This window comes from Oncorhynchus clarkii, chromosome 18, assembly GCF_045791955.1.
Source record: "Oncorhynchus clarkii lewisi isolate Uvic-CL-2024 chromosome 18, UVic_Ocla_1.0, whole genome shotgun sequence".
Taxonomy (NCBI): Eukaryota; Metazoa; Chordata; class Actinopteri; order Salmoniformes; family Salmonidae; genus Oncorhynchus; species Oncorhynchus clarkii.
Genome location: NC_092164.1, coordinates 52,693,077 through 52,709,075, shown reverse-complemented (window position 1 = coordinate 52,709,075; position 15,999 = coordinate 52,693,077).

The following is a 15,999-nucleotide window of genomic DNA, read 5'->3' as shown; positions in this document are numbered from 1 at the left end:
ACAGTAGATGGAACAGGGAAGCCGGCACTACGCTAGTGACACAGCGTTTAAAGTTAGTAGCTCTGGGCTAGTAGGAGCGTCTGCTCCGACGGAGGCCGGATGAAGGCACAGCGGATGGAGTATTCGTCGGCAGACCAGTCGTTGTGGTGTGGCGGGGCGCCGTGTCGACAGAGAATCCAAGCCAGATGGCGAAAGAGGTATTGTGGAATTTAGTTTGCTAGCCGGGAGATGTGCCTGGCTCACGGCTAACTGGTGCTAGCTTCGTGGCAGTGGCGTTAGCCAATATATCCAATTGGTAGCAGCGGTGATCCGGTGCCAAGGTCCAGAGTTTATAGCAAGGATCCGGTGGAGTATTGGGCTCTAGCCGTAAATGAGTGGGGTGCGGGTGAACAGGTGAGTAGGCCGGGAGGTGGGCCTCAGGGATAGCTTCGGTACTGGGTACCACGGTGAGTGCAAGCTGTGAGCTAGCTAGCTGCAAGCTAGCTGTAAAGATCAGAAGTAGTGTCCCAGGGATTACGGCAGGAATCCGGCGTTGTTGTGGAGAGACAGTCCGATACTGGTAGACCAGCGAGTAATTATCCAGGCTAAAAACAGAGCTGGTATCTGTGCAGAAGGTAAAAGCCGCTAGCAGTGGCTAACAATGACTAAATAGCTTATAGCTAATTAGCTGGTTAGCTTCTGCAGGTTCTTGAATGTGTTCTAAAATGTAAAATAATAGCGACTCCATATCACATTGGGTGAGGCAGGTTACCGGAATGTATAATTGAATTAAAAATCAAAAAGAGATTGAAAATAAATTGAAATAAGCATACAAAAAGTATAAAAGTACACGAGAGGACAAAACAAACATGTCTTCACTGCTACACCATCTTGGTATGAGTAAGTTATGTGTGTGTGTGTGTACGTGTTATGTGTGTTTGTATATTCGTGTGTATGTGTTTGTGTGCTTGTGTGTGTGTGCAAGGGTACAAGTTCCTTCTGAGGCGAGAGAGAAATCTAAAATAATACCGCCCAAGCCTTAATCCATACATCTCTCAGCTGCTTCTGGTTGTGTTCTAAATGACACCCGATATAGTGCATTACTTTATGGGCCATGGTCAAAAGAAGTGGACTAAATAGAGAATAGGGGGGCCATTTAGACACAGCCTCTGTGTGAAAGCTGCAGGTTGGTGGTAAAGGGAAAGGAAACATTACTATAACAGCTCGAAGTTCAGTGATCCGCTGTAGCTGTGGCCAGAGGTAATTACAGCACCGTGAGGAATCTCCTCAGGAAGAGAGTGATAAAGAGAGCCCAACATGAGATCTGTCAGAGGAGAGAGAGTCACAGCAAACATTAGAAATGTTTAACGAAACGAAGTTGTGTGAAGATAAATAATTGTATTTTGGGATACATATTAGGCTTCTGTCATTGTTTACCAAAGAAGAGAAAGTCAGGTCGGTTTCCCAGACACAATTTAAGCCTAGTCGTGGACTAAAATGCACTTTCAATGGAGATTCTACATTGAGCAATTTAGTCCAGGTTTACATAATCTGTGTCAGGGAAACCAACAGTAGAGTCCTGCTCAAAACTAATACAGCAGTGTCTGGGAATGATAAAGTTGTAACGGTTGTCGTCTGGAGATAGAGAGGACCAAAGTGCAGCGTTGTTAGTGTTCATCTTTTTAATAAGAAACTGAACACTTCAAAAAGACAAAACAACAAAGTGACAACCAAAACAGTTCTATCTGGTGCAGACACACAAAGACTGAAAATAACCACCCACAAACCCCAACAGAAAACAGGCTACCTAAATATGGTTCCCAATCAGAGACAATGACTAACACCTGCCTCTGATTGAGAACCATATCGGGCCAAACAAGAAACCCAACCTAGAAACACAAAACATAGAATACCACGCCAACTCACTTCCTGACCAACTAAAACAAAGAAATAACACAAGAACTAGGGTCAGAACGTGACAAAAGTCTACACTACAGGGACTGATACAATGTCTGTGTATCACATTAGTTCTATTCACACACCTAGAGGGATGTTTTTGAGACTGTGTGTGTGTGTGTGTGTGTGTGTGTGTGTGTGTGTGTGTGTGTGTGTGTGTGTGTGTGTGTGTGTGTGTGTGTGTGTGAGAGAGAGAGAAATGGCTAGCTAGTTAGCGGTGCGTGTTAGTAGAGTTTCAATCAGTGACGTTACTCGCTCAGAGACCTTGAAGTAGTTGTTTCCCTGTGTCCAGAGAGTCCCTGATTTGAGGCAAGGTTGGGGAAAGGATCGCTGCCCGCACCTGCCCGGCAGTCTAGCATCCCTACTTTGGACGGTTCTGACTTAGACTATGTGGACAACTACAAATACCTAGGTGTATGGACTGTAAACTCTCCTTCCAGATTCACATTAAGCATCTCCCATCCAAAATTAAATCTAGAATCGGCTTCCTATTTCGCAACAAAGCATCCTTCAGTCATGTTGCCAAACATAAAACCTCGTAAAACTGACTATCCTACTGATCCTTGACTTCGGCGATGGCATTTACAAAATAGCCTCCAACACTCTACTCAACAAATTGGGTGCAGTCTATCACAGTGCCATCCGTTTTGTCACCAAAGCCCCATATACTACCCACCACTGCGACCTGTATGCTCTCGTTGGCTGGCACTCGCTTCATATTCGTTGCCAAACCCACTGGCTCCAGGTCATCTATAAGTCTTTGCTAGGTTAAGCCCCGCCTTATCTCAGGTCACTGGTCACCATAGCAGCACCCACCTGTAGCACGTGCTCCAGCAGGTATATTTCACTGGTCACCCCCGAAGCCAATTCCTACTTTGGCCACCTTTCCTTCCAGTTCTCTGCTGCCAATAACTGGAATGAATTGCAAAAATCACTGAAGCTGGAGACTCATATCTCCCTCACTAACTTTAAGCATCAGCTGTCAGAGCAGCTTACAGATCATTGCACCTGTACATATCCCATCTGTAAATAGCCCATTCAACTACCTCAACCCTGTATTGTTATTTTTTTTGCTCCTTTGTACCCCAGTATCTCTACTTGCACATTCATCTTCTGCACGTCTATCACTCCAGTGTTTAATTGCTAAATTGTAATTATTTTGCCACTATGGCATGTTTATTGCCTTTACCTCCCTAATCTTACTACATTTACACACACTGTATATAAACTTTTCTATTGTGTTATTGACTGTACATTTGTTTATCCCTTGTGTAACTCTGTGTTGTTGTTTGTGTCGCACTGCTTTGCTTTATCTTGGCCAGGTCACAGTTGTAAATGAGAACTTGTTCACAACTGGCCTACCTGGTTAAATAAAGCTGAATGTAAAAAAAATGTTTAAAGGAGAGCGATGGAAGCAAGACTGTTACACGTGTGTGTGTGCCTTTGATACACAGGGGTATCTTGTTGACCAGACAGCCTGGACATTACAGGAATGAAATCACATCCTTTGTGTCACATCTGGAAAGCTCCACTCGCAGTATACGTCCACCCACACCCTTCCGCTGCCCCCTTCCTCTCTCACACACACACACACACACACACACACACACACACACACACACACACACACACACACACACACACACACACACACACACACACACACACACACACACACACACACACACACCAGCACCAAGGCTATAGTAGCCTAACACACATGTACGCACACACACATGCAACACAGTTTACGATAGTTCACTTTGTTTTCCTCAGCCTCACCCATTGGGTCCTGGGAACAGGGTATTTGATACGGCAAATATCGCTTTTACCTGAAATCAATAATCTAATAATCCTTCTCTTCTATCCTTCTCTTCTATCCTCCTCTTCTATCCTTCTGCAGTCTCTTCTATCCTCCTCTTCTATCCTCTCTGTCTTATTGATCTACTCAGGTTGTAATAGGAACTCTAAAGCAAACCTGGGTTCAGATAGTGTTTGAACTCTTTCAATTGCTTTGAGTGTTTGTGGATCCTGCTTGAAGTGCCAGGTGGGCGGTGTTTGCACTTTTGGGACTATTCCATTGGTTATATTGCACCAGACAAACTCAATCAAGCACAGCTAAAGCATTTGAAAGATTTCAAATACTATTTGAATCTGGGTCTACTCTGGAGTGAAGTGGACCTTGGGTACGGCCTGGTCCTGCAGCCTGCTGGGTAGAGAGGGGGTTGATGGGTAGGAAGGTTAGGTATGTCAGCCCAGGCCTCAGCGGAACTGCAGGGAAGCTGAATTTGAACTACTTCCAAATCCAGTTTAACTGAGGATTGGATGAAGTCTTTCTGATTTGAACTGCATCAGCTCTGGGCTTGGGCGTGCAAGGAAGGAAAGGACAGCCTGGCCTGGTTTGGGTTCACTCCAGAAGCAACACATCACAGAGTAAAAAATATATATATATATTTGTCAAGTGTTTTATGTGTGTTGTATTTCTAGGAAATTACAAGTCAATTGAAATACAGGGATTAGGGATTTAAGGTTGATCAAATGATGGACGAAAATTATAATCTGTTATCAGTCACTCCTCAATACACAAAATGTACTCTAAAAAACCTTTCTGTTCCCATTTCGAGCAAGGGGATTAAACCCTCGTTTGAGATTCATGTCATCCCCAAGGGAAAGATAAGAGAAGTAGTACAAAACAGAACTGGGGTGATGACAGTCTTAAAAGGCTGCTTTACTGTGCATGTTCTGCCTGTCATAGAAGCGGGGTCGGCTAATCTAATGAGCTACATTATAGTCAGATTTGCTGACAAGCCTGCAAGTGTTGAGTGCTGAAATAAAGAACTCATGTCCTGATATAAAAACTGTCTAACAACGTTTAAATCAATCCCCATTGTGTGTTGGAATTTTTCTGATCATGACCGGCAGACTAACAAACCAGCTGTTACTGGCATTCTCACTCCTCATGGTGCCTCAAGCCATGTGATCTCTTATCTTTTGTAGGGTAATGCAGGGAGAGCTGTGAAGGAGAAACAATGTCTGTAGGTGTGGAGTGGCTAGGTGGGGACCTGAAGATACACTACATGTGGACACCTGCTCGTCGAACTTCTCATTACAAAGTCATGGGCATTAATATGGAGTTGGTCCCCCTTTTAATGCTATAACAGCCTCCACTCTTCTGGGAGGGCTTTCTACTAGATGTTAGAACATTGCAGTGGGGGCTTGCTTCCATTCAGCCACAAGAGTATCAGTGAGGTCGGGCTAAGTTTAAGTTGCATTAGCTTGAGGAGCTAACACAAGTCTTTGTTTACGTCTGAGCTCTACGAAGCCACCACAGCCTTCTAATGGAGGTGCTGGGGTCACAAGACAGTGGCCTTATCACAAGTCAGGCCATACCCACTGGGCACAGACGTCATTTCAACGTCTAGTTTTCATTTGCATTTGGTTGAGATGTCAACTAACGCGAATTCAACGAGTAATCAACAAAAAATGCCACCATGTCATTGGATTTAGGTTACAAGTTAGTTGAAAAAAGACTAAATTCCCTTACATTGATGAATTTTTGCCAATCCAATCAGTTTTCCACGTTGATTCAACATCATCACATGTAATTATTTTAATGACTTGGAAACAACATTGATGGAACCAGTTCTTGCCCAGTGGGTATTGTTGTTGTAGTGTATTGTACATGGCTGGAATTCTTCCTAATACCTCACAGAACTTTGGAGAGAACATGATTTGTGATGTGAGACCAGAAGAGCTACAGTATCATTGTTTGACTGAAGTCAGTAAAAACAATATTGGACTGTCTGCAAAATAATCTACCTTTTCTTCACGAACGAGTACACAGTAAAGTTCCATATTTTGAATAAATCCTGTTTAAAGGTCCTGTGCAGCCAAAAACATGAATTTCCCGTGTTTTATATATATTTTCACACTGAGGTTGGAATAATACTGTGAAATTGTGAAAATGAAGATAATGCTCTTTTAGTGGAAAACTGTTAGTAAATACAACCTGAAATTTCAGCCTGTTATGGTGGGATGGAGTTTTGGCCTGTGACATCACCAGGCAGTAAATTAAATTAGACCAATAATAAAGACAGTTCCGGAAAGGATACTTCGGGATTTTGGCAATGAAGCCCTTTATCTACATCCCCAGAGTCAGATGAACTTGTGGATACCATTTTTAGCGCATTGACTGGAAGTCTATGGTAATTGCTAGCATGCTAGTTAGTATTGGCTTGCGAAGCTACCTCTAACGTCCTTCATAATGGATGCAGCGACAATAAAATGGTATCCATGAATTCATCTGACTCTCTGTGGAAGTAGATGAAGGGCTTCATCGCCAAAACCCCGAAGTATCCCTTTAAGTGCAACAATTTAGACTGCAATATTCGGACAATCAGAGCCAAGATATCTTGGCACTGAGCAAAAATGAGAACATTTCAATTCCAGTATAAAACCATAACAATGTATACTTTGTTTATAGAATTTAGAATTGGTTGTCATTGATAAGTCACAAAATAAAGACACAAAATGCAGTTAGATCTTTACTTTGGTTCATAAACACAAAACAATAGGCATCCGAACTCCCTCGAACACTTGCAAGCACAATGCTGCACACAACACACACTTCCCCACAATGTAGGGGAAAGATAACAGGGTGCTGTAACGGGGCCTGTGATAGTCCAGAGGAAAAAGGAAACCATCTGTCATGAGCTGACCTCTCTCCAAATGGCTCGCAAAGCGTCCGTCCACCAGTTAAAAGCAAAACAGTTCCTCTCCCTTTAACCCTCTCAAGTCTAAGTGAAATCTCAACAGCCAATTCCCAACTAACAACAAATGTTCCCACAACTTTGGAGAAGGTTCTGTCAAGAGTCTCATTAGGTCATTAACTAACGCTTTCATAGGAATGTTCCTGTGATGTGCAAGGAATGTTTCCAAGAGACCATTCCCTTAATGCTAAATAGAACTTACCCAGAACGTGGTTACCATGTTCTCAGAACATTTCATGGGAACTTTGCAAGAACATTCATGTGTCCAGTTTTCTGTACGTTAGGGGAACATTCTATTTATGTTCGCAAAAACCTTCTGAGAACATTTTAGAATGTGTTGGTGTTAAAGTTAGGAGAACATTCTCTTAATGTCAGCAGAATTTTTCTAGAACGTGGTAACAATGTTCTCAGAATATACAACATTAATTTTCTACTGTGTAATGTTTATGGGATGTTGCAAGAAACACTTGTGTCCAGTTTTCTGAGGGTTAAGAGAATATTCTGTCAACGTTCCACCAAACATACACAGAACATGGTTACCATGTTCTCAGAATATACAATATGAATGTTCTAGACATGTTTCATTGGATGTTGCAAGAACATTCATGTGTCCAATTTTCTGATGGTTAAGAGAATATTCCATCAACGCCCCACCAAACATACAGTCGTTGCCAAAAGTTTTGAGAATGACACAAATTGTCACGCCCTGACCTTAGTTATCTAGGTTTTATGTATTATTTTGGTCAGGTCGGGGTGTGACGAGGTTGGGTATGTGTGTTTTTGTCCTGTCTAGGGTTTTTGTATATCTATGGGTTTTTTGTATGTCTAGGTAATGTAGGTCTATGGTGGCCTGAATTGGTTCCCAATCAGAGGCAGTTGTTTATCGTTGTCTCTGAATGGGGATCCGATTTAGGTTGCCATTTACCATTTTGTTTTTTGTGGGTTATTGTCTATGTGTAGTTGCATGTCAGCACTCGTGTTATGTAGCTTCACGGTCGTTTTGTTAGTTATGTTCAGTGTTCGTTCTTCCATTGAAAGAAGATGTACGCTTATCATGCTGCGCCTTGGTCTCCTCACTATGGCGCACGTGACACAAATATTAATTTTCACAAAGTCTGCTGCCTCAGTTTGTATGATGGCGATTTGCATATGCTCCAGAATGTTATGAAGAGTGATCCTCTTTGCCATGCAAATGAACTGAATCCAAAAAAAACATTTCCACTGCATTTCAGCCCTGCCACAAAAGAACCAGCTGACATCATGTCAGTGATTCTCTCGTTAACACAGGTGTGAGTGTTGACGAGGACAAGGCTGGAGATCACTCTGTCATGCTGATTGAGTTCAAATTACAGACTGGAAGCTTCAAAAGGAGGGTGGTGCTTGGAATCATTGTTCTTCCTCTGTGAACTATGGTTAACTGTAAGGAAACACGTGCCGTCATCATTGCTTTGCACAAAAAGGGCTTCACATGCAAGGATATTGCTGCCAGTAAGATTGCACCTAAATCAACCATTTATCAGATCATCAAGAACTTCAAGGAGAGCGGTTCAATTGTTGTGAAGAAGGCTTCAGGGTGCCCAAGAAAGTCCAGCAAGCGCCAGGACCATCTCCTAAAGTTGATTCAGCTGCAGGATCGGGGCAGCACCAGTACAGAGCTTGCTCAAGAATGGCAGCAGGTAGGTGTGAGTGCATCTGCATGCACAGTGAGGCGAAGACTTTTAGAGGATGGCCTGGTGTCAAGAAGGGCAGTAAAGAAGCCACTTCTCTCCATGAAAAACATCAGGGACAGACTGATATTCTGCAAAAGGTACAGGGATTGGACTGCTGAGGACTGGGGTAAAGTCATTTTCTCTGATGAATCCCCTTTCCGATTGTTTGGGGCATCCGGCTTTTCCGTAGAAGACAAGGTGAGTGCTACCATCAGTCCTGTGTCATGCCAATAGTAAAGCATCCTGAGACCATTCACATGCGGGGTTGCTTCTCAGCCAAGGGAGTGGGCTCACTCACAATTTTGCCTAAGAACACAACCACAAATAAAGAATGGTACCGACACATCCTCCGAGAGCAACTTCTCCCAACCCTCCAGGAACAGTTTGGTGATGAGCAATGCCTTTTCCAGCATGATGGAGCACCTTGCCATAAAGTGATAACTAAGTGGATCGGGGAACAAAACAGCAATATTTTGGGTCCATGGCCAGGAAACTCCCCAGACCTTAATCCCATTGAGAACTTCTGGTCAATCCTCAAGAGGTGGGTGGACAAACAAAAACCCACAAATTCTGACAAACTCCAAGCTTGATTATGCAAGAATGGGCTTCCATCAGTCAGGATGTGGCCCAGAAGTTAATTGACAGGATGCCAGGCTGGATTGCAGAAGTCTTGAAAAAGAGGGGTCAACACTGCAAATATTGACTCTTTACATCAACCTCATGAAATTGTCAATAAAAGCCTTTGACACTTATGAAATGCTTGTAATTATACTTCAGTATTCCATTGTAACATCTGACAAAAATATCTAAAGACACTGAAGCAGCAAACTTTGTGAAAATTAATATTTGTGTCATTCTCATAACTTTTCGCCATGACTGTACACATGTACTTTTTTGTCATTTAGCAGACGCTCTTATCCAGAACGATTTCCAGTTAGTGCATTCATTTTAAGATAACTAGGTGGGACAACCACATTTTCATCAATAAGGTAGCTATCAGCAAAGACAGATCTAGTAAGGGGGGTCAAATGCAAATGCTAGTTCATGAAAGGCTTTTTGTGAGGGTCGGGGTGAGGAAGGGATGCGAAGGGGTGTGCTGTGGGATTATTTAAAACAGGACACAGGACATGGTTGCAATGTTCTCACAATATGAGATATTATTGTTCTAGACATGTTTCATGAGAACATTGCAAGAACATTCGTGTCCAGTTTTCTGAGGGTTAGGAGAATAATGTCGAACAAAACATACACAGAACATGTATTAACAAAAATAGCTAAACCCAGGCCATCAGCACCAATGATGTCCCACAAAACATACACAGAACATGTATTTAAAAAAATAGCCAAACCCAGGCCATCAGCACCAATGACAAATGCCCTAACCACTGTCTAAATGCGGAAGACACATTTTTGAAGGCATTCAGTTGTACAACTGACGAGGTATCCCCCTTTCCCTTTCCCAGTAAGGGATATCACTAGGACATGTGCTTATTGAGCCAATAAAGTTAGACCATGTCCAGAAACCATAAACCCTCTTCATTAGGCACTTGTATAGATCTGAAACAACTTGATAGGTGTAAGCAATAAGGTGAATTCACTATGAAGTACATCTCAGGTCTTTTGAAAGTCCACTCAAGAAATTTGTATTGATCATAGGGATTCAGGAATATAATTAAACAGGTTAATATGCCCCACCAAAATTAGACATATATACAGAAGGCCCTTCAGTTTTTGAAATAAGTACATCAAATCAATGATGAGAATAGTTGGTCTAACTGATACCTGACACGTACATGGTGGCGCAGCAGGAATCTTGGTGTACTGTCAACCAAGAGATTGGGAGTTTAAATCCCAGGTGGAGACATGTTACTGTGTAAATGAACCTGCGCACTGTAAACATGTATGTCAAATATGTAAGTTAAAAGCACATGAGTATCCCTAATCCTGCACACAGACAAAGAGCTATCACTGGTTCACAAATCAGGGCCTTAATTGTCTTGGTAACGTGATGTGTAATGAATCTTTTCATTACTGTTCCCATGAAACATGTCTAGAACATTACTATATTTTATTCTGAAAACATGGCAACCATGGTCCGTGTATGTTTGGTGGGATGTTGATGGAATTGTCTCCTAACCTACAGAGAACTGGACACTCAAACATTAGGGGATCATTACGGGTAACATTACAAAAACATTCTCTCTCCCAACAATTGTTAGCTGGGTTGTTGGCTGTTAGTTCCTACATTATTGTTCTATTCTCTTGTTGTTCACCTCAACCTACAGTGATAATTTATAGAATTTATATAGAGGTTTCCAATGCTCAAATCATTTTACATGGCATGCAACTGCATGAATACAAATAACCAATATAGTGACAGCCAGGGATATACGAAATAATTGAGTAGGGTTTGACTGTTTACGAGTTGTTTTTATAGATCCTACTTCACACACACACACACACACACACACACACACACAGCTATAGTTCCCTTTCTCTCTCTCTGAACTGTAAAAAGCCAACTACGCCTTTACTGAAACAACACACACACACACACTCATAATAGGCTCCCTTTCCACTGACTACACAGCTGCACGTAAAGCAAGCAAACAGCCTCAGTGGGTCATATGTCTTTGGCTTTTTTTCTCATGAGGACTTTTGATCCAGAAAAGGGAGTCAGCCATGTGACTCAGAGGACAAAAATGCTTCACACTGAGCTGAAAGTCAGAGATTTTGCTCTCGTTAAAAAAGAAGGGGGGGAAGAGGAGGTGGTGGAGGTGGGACTCTAATTTCCAGATCTGGGTTCAAATAGTATTTCAAAACCCCGCCCATTTGGCAACTCCAGGCAGGCTAGAGCCAATTTCAAATCTTTTTTGAACCCAGGTATGCTCCTTTGCAGTGCTTTGCAGTCTCCAGACGTGTGTGTTCCTGTCCGTGAGTTTGAAGAAAGCAGATATAATTCAGCTAATTGGGCTGTCTGTGAAATATATAAGGCAAGCTACAAATCTCTCAGGAAATATTTGGCTTGTTCAAAGGGCCAAAGGTAGGTTGCCCAAGAGGAGGGCCAGGAGTTGACCCTGACCCTTACCACAAGGAAAAACTCTAGGTCCTGTAAGTACACTTCTGGCAGAAATTGTGCTACATGGGACCAGAGTTTTTCCTGGTCAGATGACGTGTTCAGGAACAACTCCATGCCCGACCAATAAGTACTACCAGAAATGGAAGAGGAAGCGCGACACTCCACAGTTTTTTTCTGGTTCAATGAAAGTCAATGAACTAAGTAGACCAGACCCAGCTGCTATTGCATTGGTGCCACCCTGTTAAGTAGACCGGAACTGACACATTTGTTTAAAGGGTAAACGGCCTGAGTGAACTCTCTTCATTCATCCACAATCTTTGGTATTACTTCTGCTGAATCAGCAGTGCCTTTTTAACTTTATACGATCTCATATGGCTGATGAGTGCTCTCCAGTCCAGTGTTTTAAATACTTATTCTTATTAAATCACCTGGAGATACATTTTCAGTTGTTTTTGCTCATGCCATTCAAATTTTCAATAAAACACACACTTCAGATGAATTTATAAATATATTCATGCATCCTGAGTGGTGCAGTTGTCTAAGGCACTGCATTGCAGTTGCTAGCTGTGCCACTAGAGATCCTGGTTCGAGTCCAGGTTCTGTCGCAGCCAGCCGCGACTGGGAGATCCATGGGGCGGCACAACAATTGACCAGTGTTGTCCAGGTTAGGGAAGAGCCTATCGGTCTCTAGCAACTCCTGTGGTGGGCCGGGCGCCTGCATGCTCACACAGTCGCCAGGTGTACGGTGTTTCCTCCGACACATTGATTGAATATCTGGGTTTTCCCTCGTCACAGTGCAGAAAGACTGCATTTAATAAGTGAACACTTGTTTTTATTACAACACACCTGTCATAATTGTTTTCTTTACAAAAGTAGAGGTTTATTACTATTATTGCTAAAGGTACTGCATAGGTGTAAACGTAATTTTTTTTGCAAGAGATGGCACTTGCATAGCCTATGCAAGTAGCAGAAATGTGCAGACAGCATTTCTGAAGGCATTTTATTTAAGGGAAACAACAACAGTCTTGAACTTTTTTGGCAACATAGTGATATATTCTTATATACTGTACAATGGGGAATTCAACTACAAATACTAGTCTTCTCCCATTTTTTTAAACCATTGCCCTCACCCATATGGTATATTAACAACAATATAAGAATAAAATCAGATAATAGATACAAAACAAAAACGTGAGGAACGTAAATCAATCAACTCTAATTAGCACATGTAGGACAGTATGCAAGTGTCTGTGCATGGACTTTACAGATGTATTTCTCACATGTGCAGCACATAGTATTTGTGTTACAGTTCTTCTTTGGGGGACAGAATTGGCATCTCTTCCTCTTGCCTGCCCCAACTGCAGCCTCAGGTGGATCAGGACAAGATTCAGACCCCTGAACAGCTTTCACAAGCACTGCAGAGGCTCCTGTGCAGGGGAGGTGCTCCCTTCTTTGAATGTGTGGGCTTACAAGTGCCTTTCCCAGATGCTCCAGGAACACCCTCTTGTTCTGCTTATCAGGCATCCAGGTAGGGTTGATCTTGTTCCATATCACAAAGGCATTGTATGAGGACACATCAATGATGTTATGGAAGATGACCAGGGGCCAGCAGGCAGTCATCCTCCTGCAGCTGTAAGTTCCAATCACCTTGTCCAGGTTGTCCACGCCTCCTTTGTTGTGGTTCTGGTCCAGGATGATGGCTGGCTTCCTGTCCTCACGATCACTGATCTCAGACGTTTTGTGCAGTGTGCTCAGGAGGACCGCATTCACGGTCCTCTTTGGGAGGTAAGAAACTGTGGTGGGGGGAGGGGTGAAGGCAAACTTTGATGAGAAGTGCAGGGGGGAGCTCAGGCTTGTTCTTTCTAATTGTGCTAACCATGGTGATCTTCCTCTTCAGGAGCTGCTGATTGTCTTAGGGTCACACAATCTCAATTTCTCATTGTGTGTGTTTGTGTCTTTCTGGTGTGTAAATAATTTTACAACTGCCGGGTCAAAAATGACCCTAAGACAATCTTTGTACCCTGGTGGTGTACAGCTTTCATGGAAATATGAACAAAGGCGATGTTTCACTTTTTCTAATGTTGGGGTCACTCTAGGAAAAGTCACATTTCAAGTTGAAAGAAATATTAAATTTAGGGGGGTTTCTCTGCTGTAAAACGTAGTGACGGGTCATTTCTGACCCTTATTAAGACCACACAATTCTTAAAAGTCCTCTTATGTTGTTTAAACATTTTAAACATAGCACAGCATGCTACTTAATGTAAACATGCAGGACAATAAAGCATTTTCTGAATATTCATTTACAATGTGTCTAAAAGAAGATAGCTGCAGAATGTGTGGAGAGTTCTTTCAAAGAATAATAACATTTACAACAATTATTAGAATTATAACACAGTATTAATGGATATGGAAGCTCACCTGATTTCTCTGGTGGAAAATGAAGTCAGCAACATTTCCTCGACCTCATTCTCTGGGGGGGGGGGGGGGACTCAGAAATGCTTTGTTCACTTTTTAAACTCTGTTGAAACTCTTTCAATTAAGCGACGTCATTGAACTTTGCCTATGTCTGGGGGTAAGCCATTGGTTGGCTTAAAGTAGTGTGGTTAAACACAGTGGCACCAGGTCAGCAAGGGAAAGAACGTGACTGAATGTAGAATTACGCAGGTCAGGAGTCACCGAATCAAGCAATGGCAGCATCCCTCGAGAAAGGCCCAGAAGCTTTTTGAAACGTTAGTGCTGGCTAATATTGGATTCAATAAGTAAGCAAGAGAAAACATGTTATTTTTGCATGTGCACCTTATCCTTCTACATTGTTAAATGAGGAAACCATTTGAACAGACTTCCACATTCCCTCTCTCATTGAAATGCATCTATCCCATTTCTCAACTTAAAAACCAACAGGAACATTTCCCAGGCATTCAAAATTATTTATAATGTAAATTATTTATAGTTTGAAGAATCTCCCTAAAAGTCCCTGTTTCTTGTAAGGGTTTTAACAGCTGTGTAGAGCAATGGTTTTCTATCAAGGCACAAGTCGAGACCCAAATGCAGACACAGGAGGCAGATGGTTGGAGTCTTACAATGTTAATTAATCCAAAAGGGTAGGCAAGAGAATGGTCGTGGACAGGCAAAAAGGTCAAAACCAGATCAGAGTCCAGGAGGTGCAGAGTGGCAGACCGGCTCGTGGTCAAGTCAGGCAGAATGGTCAGGCAGGCGGGTACAAAGTCCAGAAACAGGCAAGGGTCAAAACCAGGAGGACTAGAAAAAGGAGAATGCAAAAATCAGAAGAACCGGAAAAACGCTGGTTGACTAGGAAACATATAAGATGACCTGGCACAGAGAAACAGGAAACACAGGGATAAATACAGTGGGGAAAATAAGCGACACCTGGAGGGGGTGGAGACAATCACAAGGACAGGTGAAACAGATCAGGGCATGACAGTTTTCACCTGGTTTTGCAATTTGAACCAGGTTGTCTCATTCACAATCGAATATTTGCATCACATTTTTTGCTGTTTCCAAAATGCAATCTAGAAAACTATGCTTAATGCTATATGGATAGTAAATGCAGGGGTCGCGTTAATGCAGCATTCTGTGTTTTTCACGCAGATCTGAAAGGCTTCTTTTTTAATGTAATTTCTGCTCAGCATCAGACACATTTTGTACTTCAGTTACACTTCTCCACTCGGATGAGAATTTACGAATGGGCATTCTATCAGCAAACAGTAGCTACTCGTCTCCTGTCCTTTTCTCAGTGTAGTCTACTTTTCTCTGGTAAAATGCAAGATTAACTTCAAGCAACACATTAGGAAATGTAGCTGGCTACATTCTTTATATAATAAACATTAGAAATAGGATGTTTTTGTCACAACACGATCTGTTTCACCTGTCTTTGTGCTTGTCTCCATCCCCCTCCAGGTGTCACCCATCTTCACCTTTATCCCCAGTGTATTTATAGCTGTGTTCTCTTTTTTTTTTACTCTCCAATTTCGTGGTATCCAATTGGTAGTAGTTACAGTCTTGTCTCATCACTGCAACTCCCGTACGGACTCGGGAGAGGCGAAGGTCGACAGCCATGCGTCCTCCGAAACACAACCCAACCAAGCCACACTGCTTCTTGACACAATGCCCATCCAACCCGGAAGCCAGCCGCACCAATATGTTGGAGGAAACACCGTACACCTGGCGACCTGGTCAGCGTGCACTGCGTGCACACAGGAGTCGCTAGTGCGCGATGAGACAAGGATATCCCTGCCGGCCAAACCCTCCCTAACCCGGACAATGCTGGGCCAATTGTGCGCTGCGCCATGGGCCTCTCGGTCGAGGCTGGCTGCGACAGAGCCTGGACTCGAACCCAGAATCTCTGGTGGCACAACTAGCACTGCGATGCAGTGCCTTAGACCACTGCGCCACTGTCGTGGAAATTTCCTGTATTTACCAAATCATGAGATCAAACCACAGAGTTATCATAAAGTCCTTCTTTAATTATATGAGCTCCATCACAACC